Raw genomic sequence first — 8,903 nt, 5'->3', positions numbered from 1 at the left:
GTGCCAGGCGGACCTCTTTGGGGAGTGAATTCCATAGGTTGGGCACTACCGCAGAGAAAGCCCTCCTCTGAGTTACAGTAGAGTCTACAGTCAGTGTATATTTGATGAGATGCCTCTCCTAGGGAAAGGCCCTTCTTAAGAAGACCAGTGCTAGATCTGATCTTAGGTAGGTCAATTCCAGCAACCTGTTTCCCGTAGTGGCCAATTGCATTCCTCCAGGAAGCCCAGCAGCAGGCCTTGAAGGCAACTGCCATTGTTCCCCAGAGATATGTTGGGGATGACCATTGTTCCAGAGAGATGCTGCTTCTGAGCATGAAGCTCCATATAGCCATTGTCAAATATATACTCATAGATGACTCTGTGGCAAGTGTGGATCCTTACAAGGAAAAAAGAGGGAAGCATCACTGAGCTCGAGGCAACCTCAGGGTCTGCAGAGTTACAAAAAATACACAGAAAAACATCCCTAAGGGAGTACCCCCTCCCCACAAAAACTACCCCAAAAGAGTAAGCATGCTCACTGCATGGAATCTTGTTTGACTGTTGTGGGGAATGATGGACTGTTGTGAGGAAGTTGGACGGAGCATCCCGGAGTTAGGCATAAGGCATTGGCTGGAAATCAACCGATCTGACATTCTGTGGCTGGTCTCATTCACCATGGCTAATAGGCAGTGGAGAACCTTATCTTCCATGCAACAGTAAATTCCAAAACTAATACTGCATTGTGTGAAGAAGTTCCTTTCTGTTGTCCAGCATCTATTGCCTTCAGTTGGCTCTGCTGCTCCCTTCCACAAACACCTCCCAAAAATCTGAATGATGAAATGAATGTATGTGGTTTTGTGCTGACTGTGGGAATGCATGCCTGTTGAAATGCTGGATAAAAGACTGGGATTGTTCTCTTCTGTGAGTCTTCGAGCTCAAACATCAATGTCTCTCCCACCCCAGTTTAAAAAAAAAAAAGGCACGGAGGGGGGAACAGCTGTGTTTTTCAGTGATGCTGTATCTCAGTATCTGAAAACTCACTGGTTAAATGAGACAGCAGAAGAGGCTGATATTTGTAGCCATGGCAGCCAGTAATTTCCTATTCCATATGGCTGGTGTGGCAGAAGCTGCTCTCTTCTAAGGAGGTCAGGGCTTTTGCAGCATTAAAAAGAAACATACTGCCTTGAAAACTTTTTTGCACATCATGTAGAGTAAAAACAGAGAATCTCTCTCTAGGGAGAATATGATCAGCCAAGAAACATAAGGCTATTTTTCCTCTTAAACAGAGAGTGGAGGGAAGGCAGAGACTGAAGGAACAAAATTGTGTTTTCCTTAGGGGGAAATAAGTTGCTGAAAATATTATTGGTGCTCAAAGCATGCTGCCTGAGGTTTCTGACATTGCTCGACCCCTTTTCCCTATGCACCCTCCTGCCCCGAAATGCGTTTGAGAGTGCATTCTTCATGCCACTGCTTTGTGAGGCAAGGAGAATGGCTACAAAGTGCAGAGTTTGCCATTGTGGCTCCTTCTCTGTGGAGTTGCCTTCAAAGGGAAACCAGCTGCGACAGGATGACAAGAGAGAAGTCAAAAAGATCAAGGGAATAAGGCACAGTGCTTTGACTATGCACTGGGGCAACGGACAGAGGAAGGGTGCCGAGACCTGTTGTGTTGGGGGCTTAGATTGCCCTGCACAAGCAGAACCCTGGCTTCAGTCTGGAGCCGGTCATCCCTGGGCACATGCAGTTTGGCTCTGCCGGCGTGAAGACAGGCTGCAGGTCTTCACCTTGCCATCAGAACTGCAAGCTCTCCGCAGTGCTGTTGCCGCAACGAACAGTCGCTCTTCACCACACCAGCATCATCCTCTATCACACGCATCCTGCTTTGTTCTCTGCCAGAGATCTGAGAGAACAGCAGCGATTCCTACTGGGAACGTTCCTCCGGGGGAGGGGCTGGGAGGCCGGCTTGTCCCATTAAGAGGTTGGAGGGCTCCATGGGCCAGTTCAGGCCTGCATGCTGGGGGATAGTGGGGAGCTTTTCTTCCACAACTTTAGACTCTTGTATCGCTCAGTGAAATGGGTCAACAGGAAATTCACACAATGCATAACTAATAAATGGAATTTGCTGCTAGAAGGAGTAATCACTAATTTAAGCCTCAAGAGTAGACTAGACACATTAATGATGGAGGTAACATTTATTGATGGCAACTAGTCCTGATGGCCACGCACTGCCTCCAGTATCAGAGCAAAGATGCCTACGTACAGCAGTTGCTGGGGAACATGGCTGGGAGGGGGCCGTCACTCGCATCCTGCTCATGGGTTTCCTTTGGGCAGCTGCTTGGCTGCTATAGGAACACAATGCGGAACTCAGTGGGCCCTTGGTTTGACCCACAGCAGCTCTGCTTATGTTTTCGCAGGGGACTGATGGGGGGCCTCTCATACAGCTTCAGCACGAAGCTCAGGCCTTCTGTGACTTACTCAGGACTTCACTGACTTGTGATCCCAGATGCTACTAAGAGGCCCTTTCTGAAGATTGGGTACACTGTCACCTTGTCATGACACAGCACAACTGGATGGTTGGAGAATTAGTTCCTTAACTTCCCTTCCGTCCTTCCGTCCTTCCGTCCTTCCGTCCTTCCTTCCTTCCTTCCTTCCTTCCTTCCTTCCTTCCTTCCTTCCTTCCTTCCTTCCTTCCTTCTGCTTTCTCTAACAGTGCACCATTTAATCCTTTACACACTGCCCCCCCACCCACAAAAACAAACAAACGGCATTATTCTAACTTTGTGCTACTTGAGAGAGAATTTTCTTCCTTATTCACCTGCCCCTTAGCAGCAACTGCTGGGGAGAAATTACAGTGGAGAACCTTGCTTATGGACAGCTAGTGGTATCTCTCTGGCCACTGAAGGGAAAAAGATGCTAATGGACCTTGGGTCAGAGCCAGAAGGGCTCTTCTTTTTATGTACTTTCTGTCTCCATATATATAATAATGACTCAGGAGTATCACTTGTCCTCCCCTGGAACTAGATGGTCCTTTGGCTGGATATTTTAAGTTCTTATGTTCCTCAGTGTCATCAGGAAACCAGGAAAATACCGTCGTTGCACAGGCAAATGGTATCTGATCCAATTGGCAAAAATTACTTTGGAACTGGCTGCTACTTTGTTTGTTTTTTAGGATTGCCCTAAGTTGTTTCTTTTAATGTTTTTTTTCTTTTTCTATTGTGGCCACCTTCTCCCCGCCCCAGCTTTGTTTTGGCTTGCAAGTCATCCTGAGAGCTCATGAGGGGTGAGCTAAGTGCTGGAGTAGGAATATATATGAGCATATAAATATATGAGCAGTTCCTCCTGGCAGTCAATAATATGATATTTCCTTATAACTCTCCTAGTGGGTTCATATGGCTGGGAGAAACAGTTCCCATACCATTAAATTTAAGTGGAGAGTAGAATATTCTCTATCTGTATCCTGAAATTAGCTATAGTACAAATGCACATGCGTTGCACCTAAAACAATTGTCAGCAGATTTCAGGTCCCCTGGGGGCTTATTCAACAGTTTGCTCCTAATTGGAAGATGAGCAAGTCTTCGGGGTATAACTGGGAGGTATGGTTTTCTCTGTAATTCCAGGCACCCTCAGCACACTGCTTCCAGCGTTAATCAGTATAATCACCACTGTTGTTTTTAAAGGGAAGACCTTGAATACCTTCTGTATTGATGCTTAATGATGTGAGGATACTCCTAAGTGACTTCCCAGTCAGATCACCCTCTGGCAGCCTGGGCTGCAGTTACTTCTCTCCTGATAGATTGCACCTTTGCTCTCTGAGGTCTCGTGCAGACGGCAGTGAAGTAAATTGGCTCCCTGCTAATTGTGGTGGATAAGAAAAAGAAGCCCCCCTCCCCCCAAGTTCCTTTGAATCAGTGTCTGAAAACCACTTCAGAACATGCTGCTGGTTTGAGGGAAATCATCAGTACTTGGTGTGGGCACCTTTTCTGGCCTTCTGGGTAGTTTGACCTGCAACTCTCCTGCTCCCTCCCCATTGGCTTTTCCATCCAGGGGTCAGGAAAGCTGTAGGCCAAAATATCCAGACAGCAATAGGTTTCCCACCCCTGGTCTGAATGCGTGTTAACGTTCAGCAACCTAATGGTGGATGAGGCGCGAAGGAGGAATTGCTTCAGAGAGAGGAAGAGGCTTTGGAGAAGGGCTTGTTAGACATTCTTTTTTAGCAGGGAGCCGGTGTTTTATGTTGGAAATTGCCCATTTTAATGTTGGGCGGCTGCAATTAGTATCATTGAGTATCATTAGGGTGATTGGGCTGGAATTCAGAGCAGAAGCTCCTGCTTTGGTAATCCTTGCGGACATTTCTTTTGTCCAGATCTGGGCAGTTTCTATTGACCTGCTTTGCTTTATGATCTCTCAGTGCTGCTCTGAGTAGTGAATCACTTAGTCCTCCCTGAAAGCTGAATGGCTCACTCTTTAGTCATCCTCCCCTCAGCCTGATCAAAGAGTAGCTATTATTACTGTTACTCCTGGGTAATGACGGCAGTGCTGAAAATGATCTTTCAGAGTTTAGCGAAGAGATGCCTCCCCTCCTACAGTTTTCTTTTTCTCTCATGTGATAGTAGTCCACCATCATGCCTTCTAAGTGTTCTTGGTCATCTAATCTCCAGTTCTGTGCTTTTATTTTTCTAGCTGTGGGGTTTCTCTTGGGCTTTTCCAAAATGTTAAAAATAATTTGGAAACCTGACAGTGCAAATCTTGTGCATGTGTCTTTGGAAGTAAGCCCCACTGTGTTCAGTGTGACCTACCCTCACTTCCCCTGTGGCTAGAATTTTAGTTTGCATCTTGGAAACAGCTTAAATTAGACAAACTAAGCAAATCCTATTTATTCAGATAACAGAATGTGGAGTTTTTTAAGCAACCCACACACAGTTACAGAGTGTGTCATTGTCAGTTGGCGTGTCCAGAACATGCTTGGGTGTTGCTCATACATGTACCCTTAGCATACACTGTACAGATGAAGAATAGAGAGAACTAGATAAAACAGGCTCCTCCAACTTTTAAAAATTACTATTTATAATGTATTTGGTTTCCTGCCTTGTAGGCTCAGGGTAGCTTTCCATAATTATAATTTATAGAAAATAAGCTTTTGTAACCCCCTGCAAACAATCATCCCGTTGCACATGCAGCGCTCCAAGTTGTTTGCATGGCCAACCTGCACTGCTCGTGTTTAAATAAGCCTCTGGAAAATGCTAAAGAGCTTTTGTAATAACATTCAAAGTAGCGAAAAGAATAGGTTATGTATGCAAAAGTATGCCTCTGTGATTACCTTTTGGCATCCTGGAATGTAAGTTGTAGATCCAACCTCCTCTGTGATGCTAGGAAATGGGTGGCCACACCAGTTAGCAGGCAGTGGCTTTTGCAGAATACCCATCCTGATAAGCCACAGCAGAGCCTTCACAACCTGGTATCCTCCAGACATGTTGGGCTGCGGAGCCTATCATCCCCAGCCAGAGTGGCCACTGGCATACTGCCCGTGGAAACACCACCTTTGTTTAACCCCTCAGTCAGTCACGTGTTCAGAAGTCTTAATGCTGTTTTCAAGTGAACATCCTTGAAGTTCTGCCAGTTCTTTGAATTTTAATAGGGATAATGAAAGCCTTAAGCTCTTCACACATTTGCTTGGGTCTAGCGGCCTCTTTCAAAAACACTGAAGAGCAGCTTGTGAAGAAACCCAAGACAGATGGAAGAATTTGGGAGAGGGAGTGACAAATGTCCCCATCTAAAGATGTCCCTCAAAGAGTTTATTTAGAAACCAGACAGAGCGCTCCCAGTTGAGGTGGGAGTGTAGAGCGGCATTTTGTAACAATGACCAGTTCAGAAGAAGAGGCAGAGGGGTCTGACAAGCAGCGGTCAGCCTGGCTGTGCAGCAGCCCCCCGCCCTTGCGGAGTGGCCCAGCCGTGGGCGCCTGGCTCGGCAGTTGAGGGAGCAGCTCGCAGCCAGGTCAGGGACCGCCCATGTGCTGGCAGCTGGGGGAGTGGGATTGGCCAGAAAGCACCCCCAGCCTAATGAACTGGGAGGGCCCCTCACCCCAGAGTGAAGCTGCACACACAGGGGTGGAAGCATTCCCAGCACGATCGTATTCTGTGGCTTCAGCCTGGTGTTGTGCGAATGGATTTTGGCTCACTCCACAGGACTTGCCCTGGCTCCTTCTTGCCCTGCAGCATCCTGCTCCCATGCGCCCCACAGATCTGCTCTGGGAGATCCCCCAGCTCTGCAAAGTAGAATTGAGGGGCACACAAGGGCCTGCAGGTAGATGGGGCAAACCTGTCCAGCAGTGGTTTCTCTTCCTTGGGCAGATGGCCAGATTAAACACAACCCCGTGTGAGCAGCTTTGCACTGAAAAGCAAGCAAGGCAGACGTGAGATACTTAAAGTTCTTCATAGTGGTCTCTGCGCATCACACATGTGGGCTTTGCCGCACAGTGCAAGGCCTAGATCGGAAGAAACTTCTGTAGCTCAGCATCACGGAGTGCATCCAATAAGGCAGGTTTTTTAAATTATTAACAAATCAGTCTGCAAGTATCTTGAAGGAAATGCAGTGATTAATAGAAGCCAACATGGATTTATAAAAAATAAATCCTGTCAAACTGATTTAATCTTGTTTTTTGACTGGGTAACGTCCCAAATGGAAAGAGGGAACAGTGTGGATATAATCTACCTAGACTTTAGCAAAGCTTTCGACATAGTGCTCCTCGACATTCTGATAAGAAAAGTAGGAAAAACTGGACTACATAGAAAACCTATTAGGGGGATCCAAAATTGGCAGCTAAATCGGACACAAAGAGTGCTCATCAATGTCACCTTCTCAAACTGGAGGAAGGTAACTACTGGGGTGCCACAGAGTTTGGTCCTGGGCCCAGTGCTTCTCAACATCTTAGGAAGTACAAGGAAAGGTAATCAGATTTTCAGATGATACAAAACTAAGTGGAATAGCAAACACCCTAGAAGGCAGAATGAAGATCCAGGGCAATCTTGATCAACTTGAAACCTGGGCTGAAAGCAACAGAATGAGAGAATAAGGGCAAGTGCCAAGCCTTCCACCTAGGGAAAAGAAAGCAAATGCATCGATGCAAGATGGTGAATACATGGTTCCTTGGAGTTATTGTGGACAACAGGCTAAATATGAGACAACAGTGTGATGCAGTTGCAAAAATTTTGTGATGCATTAATAGAAGTATTATTTCCAAATTGCAAGAAGTAGTAGTTTCCTAATACTCCTCACTAGTCAGACCCCATCTGGAATACTGTGTCCAGTTCTGGGCACCAAGATTTAAGAAAGATGCAGGAAAATTGGAAATGGTCCAGCGGAGGGCAACAAAAATGATCCAGGGTTTGGAAACACTGCCCTGTGAGGAGAGACTGAGGGAACCAGGCATGTTCAGCCTTGAGAAGAGAAGACTGAGGGGGAACATGCCATCCCTTTATAAGTACCTCAAAGGCTGTCACAAAGAGGAAGGTCAAGATCTCTTCTTGCTGATGCCAGAGTGTAGGACACAGAATAATCAAGTCAAATTGCGACAACTCAGGTTCAGGCTGGACATCAGGAAAAGTTTCCTCACTGTCCGAACAATATGGCAGTCGAACCAGCTGCCTAGAGAGGTGGTGGGTCTCCCACACCGGAGACATTCAGAAAGAAATGGACAGCCACGTGAGTGGGAGGGTGTAAACTGGTGTTCTGGAACAGCAGAGGGTTGGACCAGATGGCCTTCATAGCCTCTTCCAACTCTCCTATTCTATGATTCTATGACCTCCCCAAACTGGTGCCCTCCAGATATCTTGGATTACAGCCTCCACTATCTTCTAGCCAGGGATGCTGGCAAAAGCATTGCTGCTGCGATTACACATCCCAGACACTGACGTGTAGCCGCTGTCTGTGCTCCCTGAACTTGTCAGAGGCTGTGTGTTAGCAGTGAACGGGGCAAAGACAGCAGTGGGCAGAGGGAAGCCTAAAGCAGGCCACTCGCCGCATTTCTCTTTCTGTTCGCCCTTCTCCCAACCCTCCTTCCACCTACCTTCTTTCTTGCCACAGCCTGGACTGTCAGTCAAGGAAAGGGTCACTCCGGCCAGAGGTCTGAACGGATTCCATGAAGAGGGCGTTTGGAACAGGGTGGCCAGTGGCCAGTCCTCTATTTGGAGAGCTGGCAGAGGACAGCCTTCTGTTTGATGGTCCAAGTCTGGCTTAAAATCAAAGAAACATAAGGAGGGCAAGGGGAGTGTGTGTGTGTGTGTGTGTGTGTGTGTGTGTGTGTGTAGGGAGGCTATCATTTGCCCATCCACACTGTGTACCTGCAGAGCAGACTGAAGAGCAAGCACGGCGCTCATCAGCTCATGGCCTTTCCTCCTCCAGTGAGATGCCACTGTTTTCCTAATTAAATTATAGCTATCTCTTCAAAATGTTCATATTTACATATGCAAATGTCACAGAATCTGATATCCTGTCTCCTTTTTGGTGACACATTTCCTTCTTTTTTTGGCAATGTGTGAGTGACTGTCCAATTCTAAAACCAGTCCAGGTATGCCCCTCCCCCACGTGGTGCACACATCTGTTTCCTGAAAGCTTTCAGTTTCAAAATATTACTAGAGCTACATTGAAATGCAATATGTGAAGTGGCTGGTCTTCAATATGTTCTAGGTGGAGCTGCCCTTGAAAACTTCTTGGATACTATTAATTAATTAATTAATTACAATATTTATGTCCCATCCTTCCACGGAAGCACTCAGGATGGCTTACGTAATATAAAATTATGAAATATAATTTTAAAACTACAATTATTAAAATATCTAAAGTTGAACATTATGAACTAAACTAAAAATAGAAAAAATTGAAAGTGCAACCAAAACAAAAAGAAACAAGAAATCTTAAAATGTCTTGCTGT

This window comes from Varanus komodoensis, unplaced genomic scaffold, assembly GCF_004798865.1.
Source record: "Varanus komodoensis strain SLA01 unplaced genomic scaffold, ASM479886v1 scaffold3, whole genome shotgun sequence".
Taxonomy (NCBI): Eukaryota; Metazoa; Chordata; class Lepidosauria; order Squamata; family Varanidae; genus Varanus; species Varanus komodoensis.
Note: the sequence above shows the minus strand (reverse complement) of the source record.